We start from the raw sequence: 11,798 nt of genomic DNA, 5'->3' as shown, positions 1-11,798 counted from the left end.
TTTGCATGTTACTTGTTGTTTAGAACGTATATTGATATTAATTACTTATTTGACAAATGCATTAGATTGCGTGCTCCCAGAATTAAATGGTTTTAGATTGTCTGATTTGGCGCTATCGCACAAAACTAGTTTGAGTTTAGTCATCGTAGTGTCGGATCTTTCAGTCGACAGGCTGTTTGATTTTAGCAACATGCAATTGTATTCATCCGATAATTAGTATATATTGGTATAAGTTCTTCCGCCACTAATATTAGGATGAAGTAGAAAGGAATCTTAAAATGAGAGTCTAGGAACTTTAATGTATGCTTGATAAGTCATATATTCTTAAGGTAGGGCATCGGTAAAGATGCAAAGTCCTAGTGGAGTCTAGGAAAACATGTTGTATGTGCTCATGGGACACATACGTACATATGTTTATCGACCATCGTGTGAAGTATTAGAAGTGACTTGAAAACTAGGAGACATTTTTTGGGACAAATATGAGTAGGTGTGAAAGGTAGTAGAGGCCTATACTACCCAAATCACAGGACTCCCATCAAGAAGATTCACAAAGTTGCTAAGGCACTGATAGTTAGGCAGATAGTGTGGCTAACACTATGAATTTGTTTTTATTTCTGTCATTACCTGTCGTATGGTGATGTATAGGAGAATGACTCTAACTTCGGGCCCAAGTGGCCATAAAAGATCAATTTCGAACAAAGTAGAATTGCGTAAGTGAGTTAGTTCCAATAACCGTGATCGATGCAGTACCAACTTTTTCATGAGAATGAAGCAGGACAATTAGAACACAACAAGGTGATCGTCTCAGAAAAATGATAAGGATAAAGAGAATTCAGCAACCATCATTATTGTTAGTAGTTCGACTACGTTAATAATACCCCCACCCTTATACTATTTAGACACGCGTGTGCGTTAGTGCATTTCTAGAAAATGTTGTGCTTGTTACGACCTTATCATGTTTTGATCAGGCTATGCAAGGAGATCACTGTGGTAGACACGAGCAATAGTATGATGATGGCAATGTTGAAGGTCATTGGATATGATAACCATGAGTTTCATCAAAGTCAAAAGGAGCCACGAAACATGCAGGAAAGGCCATCTTAGAATTCGGCTAGTTATGAGCAGAAACATATGATGGGTCGAACCCAAGTGGGGGAGAACCTACCTGTAAGCAAGAGGTATGAAGCACAATTCAACTTTTCGATTTCGACATCGAGGTCCAAGAGAGTTGCAACACAAGTAGGCAAAGGTTGTTAGTTTTGATTTCATTGTGTGGATAACAAAAGAAAGAAGTCTTTTGCTAGATTACCCATAAGTTATGAGCTTCTTTCTTATAAAGGAAAGGTTGGTCTTTCCTCCCCAGTGACTGATAGCATTTATGATTTAGCCAAATTCCTAGGTGCGGTTCAGGTAGCCAAGAGAACCATTTAGGTTCATACCTTCACAAATGAAGGATATATCCTCACGGAAAAGGATCAGGAATTCAATAGATGGTATATTTTGCCACAGAGAGCATCGAGTACTTAAGGGATACATCAAACTTAGAAAAGCTTAGTTAAGCTCGTAGTAAGGACTTAGTTGCCCTATGCCGAAAAAACAAAAACCATAGGATTGATGTCAAGGAGAAAGTGTTTCCATATTAAGAAACGTTTCAAGTCATCATCTAAATATGCATATAGAGATTCCTAGAAAAGGATCGTTCGCGGTGGACCATGTCAATTAAGAGAGGCGGTAGTGCTTTCCAAGGGTTGCAAATGTATCAGTAGTATGTATAATAGGATTGATAGATCAAGTTGTTGATCCAGGTTTAACCAAACGATCTTGATTTTGTTAGTAGGAATTAACATTAACTAATAGTCCCTAGCATAAATTCGCAAAAGTTCAATTCTAGGAGTGACTCAGTGTTAAAACTGCGTAAGCAGTAGTAGTTGTTGGATATTCAGTTGTAAAGATGCCTCGTTAGATATCAATGAAAGGTATACCCATAAGGAAAAGATCTAAGGATTTCCTATGAGAGTTAGAACTACAATAAGATGGTAGAATATTGTCGAGGAATTGTTCACACTTTTAGGATGCAAGGTTTCGGTTGGCGATGGAGAACACAAAAGGCTCATAAGAGATTAATATAAATTACACATTCATTTAGTTAAGAGTCACGTTAGATAGATCATCGAGTGGAACTACATATGCGTCATTGGTCTTTAAGGTAAGCTACATGTTTGGTTTAGTTATTACTCCGGTCAATAAGCATAAAAATTAATAACGCTAGGATCAAATTCCAGTGTTCATAGGTTGGCATGGGATGAAAGTAAGACTTTAGCATTCATACAATGTAAATTAAGGACCTCTAATCAGTTGTAGCCTCAAAAGTTTTAAAAATTGAAGATATGTGGTGATAAGTAGATATCAAGGAAGGATGATGACTAGGACAATCGGATAATGGGTATGAGTCTTTAGGACCATCAAAGGGTTGATCGTGAGTCTTCAAGACCGAGGGTGCGATGATGAAAAAAGAGATATGGCATTAAAATCCTAGTAGTGGCTAGGGTCACATCGTATCATCAGCAGGCGTAAGAAGAAATTGCACAAACAATAGTTTTACCTTGATATAGAAAAAGTAATTAGAGCCTTGCGAGAGGGTTATTAGTGACCTAGTGTTCATTATAGGTTGGAAGATTAGAAAGCCTTATAATGAGTCTGTCACCAATATTAGAGTATTGGTTCTAGTGTTTTCAAGCCAGTAAACCCATTATAGTAATTTTGGTTAAAATTCAGGATGTTGGAATGCCTGAACTACGTTGGTATGTCGTTTTTAATCTATATTTATGTGTGTTTTAAGCCTTTTAAAGGCATGTTCTGAAAGAGTAGATTCCATTAGTATGTCGTAGATGAATTTCCATAGTTAATCACTTTATAACGAGTCAACTGTGTCTACATTTCATGTCTAAAGGCAATTGTCCATCGTATAACATAAGATTCTTGAAGACCAAACCAACGAGTTCCCGGTTTTGGAAGATTTTATGAGGAGTTTGGAAGTATGTATAAGGTAGGAAGCAAATTTCTATAGCTAAATAAATACAGATAGGCAAATTTAATGCAACAACATTGGATAGATCCTAAGTTCATCTCATGAAACCCCAGTAGGATAGCGTACATGCACTATCCTAAGATGTGCTAGGAGTAGTATTTTGGGGTTGAAATCTCTGTAAGTGGGGGAGAGTTGTAATACACCATTTTCACATACCAATTTGGATTCAATATAAACCGTTGTTTATAAATATCAAAGAAGAAATATATTAATTTTTAGACAAAGTGATCGTGATAAAAATGTAAGAAACATCAATACGATTTTCGTAGATATATAGAACGCCCGAATCTGACTTTGTATAGAGAAATTATGATTATTTAAAGTTTTTCGTTCAACCTTATACAACAAAGCGCGTCGTAAAATACAAATCAGAGAGATAGATTGTGTATTAACCTAAGTAATCTAAACGAAATTCGTAGTATTCGTAAAAGCGAGAGCGTACATATATAAAATGTCTAAATCTGAATCCATATAAGGAAGTTATGATTCCTAGAAGTTTCGTCTTAATAGTGTGGACACAGAAATCGAAATTCAAATGGGCTGATTTTTAGCCGAAACAATCTAAACGAGAGTTAAAGATCTCGTGAATATGAGCCCGTCGATATAAAGACATTCGAAAATGGATTTCGGATGAAGGAATTATGAATTTTACACAGACTTTAAATATTTAAACCAACCTAAATATGAAATTTATTTAGAGTGATAATTAGCTGTTGAGACCTACAAGAAGGTTGTAGAACTTGTTGAGATGATTATGGAGATATAAAGAACGTCGAAAACGAAGCTCGTATGTTAAAACAATTGCTATAATGAAGTGGCACCACAAGGAAGCGCCCCATGGCAAAGAGGGCGCTAGGTTTTCCATCGACTATCCAATGTGGCACCATAAGAATTGAACACGTGGCACCAACACATGCTGACACGTGGCAGCTTCTAGTAGCGATAAAGGTGGACAAGTCAGTACGTGACATGTGGGAGTTGGAGAGACTACCACGTTACAAGGCACGACGTTCCTCTCCAAATTTTATATATATTGATCGATTTTCAACCATTTTTCCTCACCACTTTCTCACTTTCTCTCCCATACATTTGCCTCCTGTTTGGTCTGACTTTTCGAAACTTCCAGGTATTTTAGCAGGGAGCTGGAGTATCTAGGAGTCTGATAAAAAGAAGTTATCAGAGTCGAACTACTGTCTATGACCTTCTCAGTTTTTGCTAGAAAGTCCTGTAAGTTGAGCTCCACTTGCTACGATTTAAGTGTAACCTATATTTATATTCATAGTCGTTGTTATGAATGCAGAAATAAGATTTATCAATAATTCTAGTCATAATACTGATTGATCTACTTACCAGAGAAGCGTATATAATGGTCACGTTGGCTTGGTTGTTAGATTTCAGAAAGGCTATATGCCGAAATGTTCCTGCCTCCCAACTGTCCTTTATGGTTGATCCTTATATAAGTGATTAATGAAAGATCTAGCTTTCATTACTGATTTTTCATAGAGATTAATAAGTTATAGTATTATAGGTTAATATTTGTTAGGCGCGTTACCTGCCAGTTGGATCACCAGTAAGATCAAACAGATAGTTGTCAATCGTCTGAGTAATTGTGCATGTGACTTTTCTCACTATATTATGTGCTCTAGTGTATATCTTCTTTACGTTAGGATATAGTTTTCTTGTAATATGCCATTAGGCTAATTCTGTTAGTTACATGTAGTATTGGATTATTGTCTATTATACTGTTTATATGTGTTAATATATTATGTAGGGAGTTAAGGGCGGCCCAACCTCAGCCCGAAGGCCAATAGACTCGGGCAGACTAGCATTATTGTAAACGCCAAAGTAATGGACTAGCTTTATGGTGAAGGCTAAATGGGGTGGACTAGCTTCGTGCTGAAGCGCCAGGGAGGACCAGCTTTATCCTGAAGGACATTATGTGTATGAATTGTATATATATTGTGGTATATGGTATTTTGGTGAACTCACTAACCTTCATGCTTACCCCGTTGATTAAAAATGTTTCTCAGGTACTTCATTAAATCGAGAGAAGATCAAGGTTCGACTGTATACACGTACATTCGCAATTTGTTTCCACATAATGTAATTCTACTCTGATATATTTGAACAAATAAATATGAAAAAGTTTGGGTTAAAAATTGGGATGTTACATCAACGTGTTTTCTAGTGATGTAACCAGAAATCGTCCCAATGCTGCTAGCATTCCATTTAGTGCTTGAACTTTTTTTACAATTCGTGGTGATCGTAACTGCAACAGTAATTCTATTTTCTTTGGGTTCACATTGATTGCTTCCTTTGTAATCATGTGGCCCCAAAACTTGCCTTATTTTGTCCCAAACAGGTATTTTTTGGGGCTTAGTTTCATATTTACAGTTCGTAAATTTGTGAAAGTTTCCCTGATGTCTTCTAAAAAAGATCGTTATTTCAAATTTTAATGACCATGTCGTCAACATATACCTAAATATTTTTACCGATTTGTGATTCAAATATTTTGTCTACTAGCCTTTGGTAGGCCGCCCTTGTATTTTTTAAACCGAAAGGAATTTTTTTGTAGCAAACTGTTCCTTCGTCTGTATGGAAAAATGTTTTTTCTTTATCACCTTTGTGTGTGAAAATTTTAAGGTAGCCTTTGCACACATCAAGGAAGCCTTTCCATTTGTGTCCATGTAGGAATTCTATTTTTTTTTGTCTTTGATTGGTAATGTGACACAATCTTTTGGGCATGCCTTATTTAAATTTGTGAAACCCACACACATTCTCTACCATCCATCGCCCTATTTAACTAAAATTGGGTTCGCCACCCAAAATGGGATAAGTGACTCTCTTACTATTCTGACACTCATCAATTTGTGCACTTCATCGTTTATTGTCATGTTTTGTTCCTTGTGTAACACTTGGATTTTGGGTATGTTCCATTTATCGCCTTCTATATTTAATTGTTGCATCTTTGGTCCTTGGAGTAGTACGCTTAGAGTACTAGCTGAGAAGTCAGTACGCAGGGCGTACCACATTGTATGCTTAGCGTACTAAGGTGGACCTAATCGAGGGTGTACGGCCTCGTATGCTGGGTGTACGAGGATTAGGCATGGCGTAATGGTCAGACTAGAAAACCCTAATTTTAGGCTGTTGTACCCTATATAAAGACCTTAAGTCCCTAGGGCTGGCCTCTTTACCAGTCCCCATAACTTCTAAACCATAAAATTGCCCTTAAGCCTCCATTGTTGTGTCATTGAGCTTTTGAGAAGAAGTTAGTGCATATTTTGCTCATATTGAAGGATTTCAAGAAGTGTGAAGGTGCTTGGCTTGGTGGGAAGTTTAGAGATCCAGAATCATCACTCATTTTGACAGCTTTTAGAGGTATCAAGTTCAAAACTTGTCTTCTCCATGCTTAGGTGTCTTCATGTCTTAGTTTTTATGCTTTTGGTACCTTTTTGGGTTGGTTTGATGATTTAGGACGTTTGAAAGGCTAAATTCTTTCAAATCTGAGCTTATTAGGAATTTCTTAAGCATAAAGGTGTAAACTTTATGGGGGTGATGATTTTTGTCTCATGCATGCAATAAGTCACCTATTAGGTCCTTTTGAGCTTTAAAAGCTTCATTTAACCATGCATGAATGTAAAGTTAGCAACTTTATATGATTAACCTGCTCAAGGAAGTCAGATCTTCATTTTGGACCAATGTGTTAAAGGATTAAGAGCTAAAATTTGGAAGATAGCTGAATGGGGTAGTACGTTGGGCGTACAATTCAGTACGCGCCGCGTACAAGCCCTATTGCGTGTACGCTTAGCGTACAGTTGAGTACGCCCCGCGTACTCAGTGAGTTGAGTTTCAGAACTTGGATCTTCAGTTTGGGCCATTCTTTTGGGCTTTGATGTTAGGTCTTAGTTAGGCCATCTGAATTCTTAAATTTTTGAGCTAGGAATATGTTGGACCTAGGATTAAGGCCCATAGAAGGGATTTAGGCCCAATTTGGAAAATTGAGCTATGTTTGGGCCTTATATGATTATTTTGGTTATTGGGCCATGATTTGGACCTTGGGCGGCTAATTAGGATTTGGGCCTTTTGGATTATGAGTTTGGTCCTTAGTCTTGGACCAAACTAGGTAAGGGGTCAAATAGTCTTTTTACCCTAATTATGGACTTATAGTTACGGATTGGAATCCAATTATTAATTGGATGTTATTTGGTATTGATAGCTCAAGGATTTGTCGGACCAGCAACCAGAGATCTTTTAGCGTGATTTAGCAGTCGGAGGTGAGTTTCCTCAATGTGTTTAGCGGGTAGAAGGAACCAATGCTGACCCATGATTTGTTATCTTAGAATACTCATTTTCTGTGTGACACTTGTATATGTATGTGCTTGTATGCTTATTGGGTGGGGCCCGATAGTTATTATGTATGTTCTTATTTGTTATGTTTATATGAATTGTATGTGAGTGGAGCCCATTATGTGCTTTAGGGAGGGGCCCGTTATACTTATTGGGCGGGGCCCTTTATGTGAGTTTAGGTGGGGCCTGTTATACTTAGTCGGCGTGGCCCGTTATACTCATTGGGTGGGCCCTGTTATGTGTTATATATGTATGGCATGTAGTATCTTGGGGAACCCACTAAGCTTTGTGCTTCCGGTTTTCAGATTATGTTTCAGGTACTTCCAGTTCCAAAGGGAAGGGCTCGGGATGATTGCAGAGCACACACCACCTCGTTTCTCGTTTTATGATTTACTCTAATTTCATATGACGATTGATACACTTGTTTTATCTGGATTCTATTGATGATGTTTTTGGAATACTTATTTTATTAAATTAAAAATGAAATTTTTGGGTCTTATTTTTGGGACGTTTCAAGTTGGTATCGAAGCCTTGGTTTGAGGGATTCGGACATAGTCCCAGGTGTGTTTGAACTCAAACTTATGATTTGGTAGAGTTTTTCAAAAGAAATATATTTTAAAAAAAGATTTTTCTAAGACAGGAAAGGGTGTGGTGCATGCAAATAGCTGAGCTCAAGTAAGTTTTCCCAAAATACCCATATGTGTTATCTGATATGATTTGATCTGTGAATCTGCGAATCGCATGCTAGTTAGGGCTAAGGATCTACTCAGTTTTGCATGATAGAATGCTAGGAGAGATGCCTTTGTATGCCTATTGTATGAGCTGATAGACATGCATGCTAGTACTGATTAGTCAGTGATAGGATGGTCTGATTAGGGTGTGCTTGGTTCTGATTACTTGATGCCCGAATGCTGCTTGCTTTGTGCTTTCTTGGAGTTCTACCTTGCTTCAACTAACTAGTAATCGAATCTGTTGAGTTACATATTATGGGAACTATATAATTTTAGAAGGTTAGGTTTTAACTCTATTTCTAAGCTCTTGTTTGAGTCTAACTGTTGTAGTGAGAGACCTCTCATGCGAAGAATTATTTGGTTTTAGTAATATGTAATTGTATTCGTAAGCTAGTTAGATGAAGTTAGCTGGAGTTCCTTGTGTAGCTGATGGCAGAGAGTGGTGTGGAGTTTTCCCTAGGAAAACCTAGGATGAGATCTAGTGTTTGGAGCCTTAGCTATGAGGGGAAGTTGTATGGATATAAAGTGACTTAGAAGAGTCAAGGCTATCATTAAGGAAAGTACAAATAGATGTGAAGGTACTATGGGCCTATACTATTGGAAGTAGAAGATCCGTACTCAATTCAAGGAGAGCTGCAATGAAACCAGGAAGCTTGTGGAGTTTGTGATCCCTAGATGTATATATTTTTGATGCGTATGATGATGGTTTATATGGTCTATTTTTAGTATGGTGACGTTGTGAGGCAGACCTGTTGGCAGTTCTGGTGCTGGTGAGGGCTGGGGCTCAGGTTCTGGAGTCGGGAAGCTAGATGATCAGACTAGGGAGTTTATCTCATCTGAGATTACATGTGGCATTCTCAAGGAGACTCATATGATCTTTGGTACTGTCAAGGAGGGCATTCTGGAGATTCTGGATGAGCTGTAACATACACGTTAATAACCTTGTTCCGTTATCGTGTTATGTATGTTTGTTAGTTTAAAATTGAATATTATTAAATAATATAAGGTTTTGATCGTAGAGTTCTAACAAGATAATTTTATGAGATTTGAAGTAAAACTATGTTTAGAATCATTCGGAAAGTATTGGAAGTGATGGGAAGTCTTATGTGATTCCGATCAAAAAAAGTCAACATTTAAGTTGGAAATAATTAAAACTGATATTATTGAAAGTTGTAAATTATCTCTTTAGAAACGTATAGGTGAAAACCTCATCGAAAATGGAGTTCCGAGCGAAAAGTTATGACTTATCAAAGTTTCACGACAGAACCGGCACAACGCTATACGACGTAAAAAGTGAGTTTACAATAAAATATTTTTTAGCCTAAGTGATCTAAATGAGAGTTGTAGTATATGTTAAACCGAGAGCTTACACAAAAATAACGTCCAAATCTTACTTCGTATGAGGAAGTTATGATTTCTCTAAAGATTCGGCGTAGCAGTGTACAACCCGAAATTCGATTATGGATCAAGCCATTTTTAGCCGACACAACCTACACAAGAATCTGTAAGTCCCTAAAATGCCTGTGTATCAATCAGATCCGTTTGATGGTGCGGAAACCCAATCAAACGGATGATGTCAGATCAAATAGAAGAGAAGAAGAAGAAGAAGAAGAAGAAGAAGAATATGAATCTTCAATGTATTGAATAGATTGGAATGATGCTCCTTTACATGAGATTCACACACACACACATAAGCTCCTCTATTCTCTTCTGTTCATCAATCCCTACTCCTTACCCCTAACACCTATATATATACAACGGGAACATGGGCCGGAGAATATGGGCCGTAAATGGGTTTACGGTCGTAAACACAACCGTAAACACGTATACGGCCGTAAACACCAAGCACTTTACGGTCCAAGACACAAAAATACATTTTTCTAGAAAAGTAAAGTATAAACCATATTTTTGACCCAAAAATCTCCCCCTTGGTTTATAACTTTCTTTTCTAAATGACCCAACAAGCTCCCCCTAAAAACTACCTGGCTTTTCTTGTTAATTTTCATCGAGAGCTTGGCTTCAACATTAATCTTCATATTCTTCAAAACTTCAAGATGAACTTGATGAATCTTCAATGAATCTTGAGCAGTTGGGATTTTCTTCAGAATTGGACATTGAACGCCCATTGGGTGAGGAGGCTTGACGTACTGATTCTTGAAAGATAGCGCTTTTAGCTTGAGAATCTTCAGAGAGAACATCAGAGAGAACAAATCTTCTGGATCACTTCAGCAGGTTCAAAGACAGCAGCGGACTGATTGTGGAGGCTTCAATTCAATATGTCACATAATCTTCAATTTCAGCTTCACCTTGCTTCTGGGGTAGTAAAATTGAATGTTGAAAGAATAATCTTCATTTCTTGCTCCTTCGAATGCGGATTCTTCAATGATCACGGATGAAGCCTTGGCTCATAAATCTTCGACACAAACTCCATGAATTTCATCTACACCTGAAATCACTTTTCAAGACAAAACAAAACTAAAAGAAAACTTAAAACAAAAACAAAATAGAAATAACACTATTTTTGGATTTTTAATTTTCTGATTTTTGTTTGATTTTTGAAATTTTCTGATTTTTCTTTGATTTTTTTAAATTCTCCCCCTTATATTTAAATTAGAAGAACACTATGAACAAACTTAACAAAAACAAAAATAACAGCTAACTTTAAGAGTGATTTGGGATCAAAGTTTTTAGACAACCTTTATCTGTTTATCAGTACCTCTCCCTTCATGAATAGATCTGGTCAATCGCCGATATTGTGGTCCACTTAAACACGAGAGATTGTGACAAAATTAGGACATACTATAAGTGACAATACAATGTGATCCTAAGTTCCTAGATAATATTCCTTAAGGACCATTCAGCTGACGACGACCAAAGATATTGTTCTCCACCTAAATTGAGCAGCGAGATCTACAGACAATCTGTAAGTGTTCGATTTTAATTGTACTAGAACTTTTTTCCTGCTTCCTGATATGCCCCAACCATCAAGGACTTCCAAAATACTCCTTACACCGGGTGATCAGACAATTATTAAGAGAGAGGATACATTTAGGATGTATATGTTGTACATCCAGGTCGGATCTCTTCCAATCACGTAAAGGATGAAACATATGACTAACTGAGGTTTTTAGAGGGATTGAGAAGAGAATGGTTCATATACTGTGTACCAAGTCGGATTTTGAGTCACACAAAGGAGACAGTATATGGCTAACATATAGAAAGAATTACATAGAGAGAAGATGCAGAGAATAGAATTGCATATGTTACAGTCCAGGTCGGATCTATCGATCATGCAGAGGAGGCAACATATGACTAACAGCCAGAAAGAAAGAAAATAACCTTCTACAGACCTAATTTATCGGAATTCTCTAGTCACCCCATCCAACTAGAATTAAGGACGGAATCCGCACATCGAGGAAAAGTGAATCCACAGTTCTAGATACGGGTTCATTAGTGTGACCAGTAGATTCATGTGTATATCTCCCTGATCAACCTATCCGAGCATCGTATTGTCAGGCTAAATGGATCTAACTAAGTCAATGTTTGTCAAGTCCTTGAATTATTTAGGTTTTAACTCTTCCTAGCCAAGTCCAATTGAAATCTTTCGTGCCTACCAGTGCATCGAACACAGA

This window comes from Lactuca sativa, chromosome 9 (assembly GCF_002870075.4).
Source record: "Lactuca sativa cultivar Salinas chromosome 9, Lsat_Salinas_v11, whole genome shotgun sequence".
NCBI classification, from domain to species: Eukaryota; Viridiplantae; Streptophyta; class Magnoliopsida; order Asterales; family Asteraceae; genus Lactuca; species Lactuca sativa.
Note: the sequence above shows the minus strand (reverse complement) of the source record.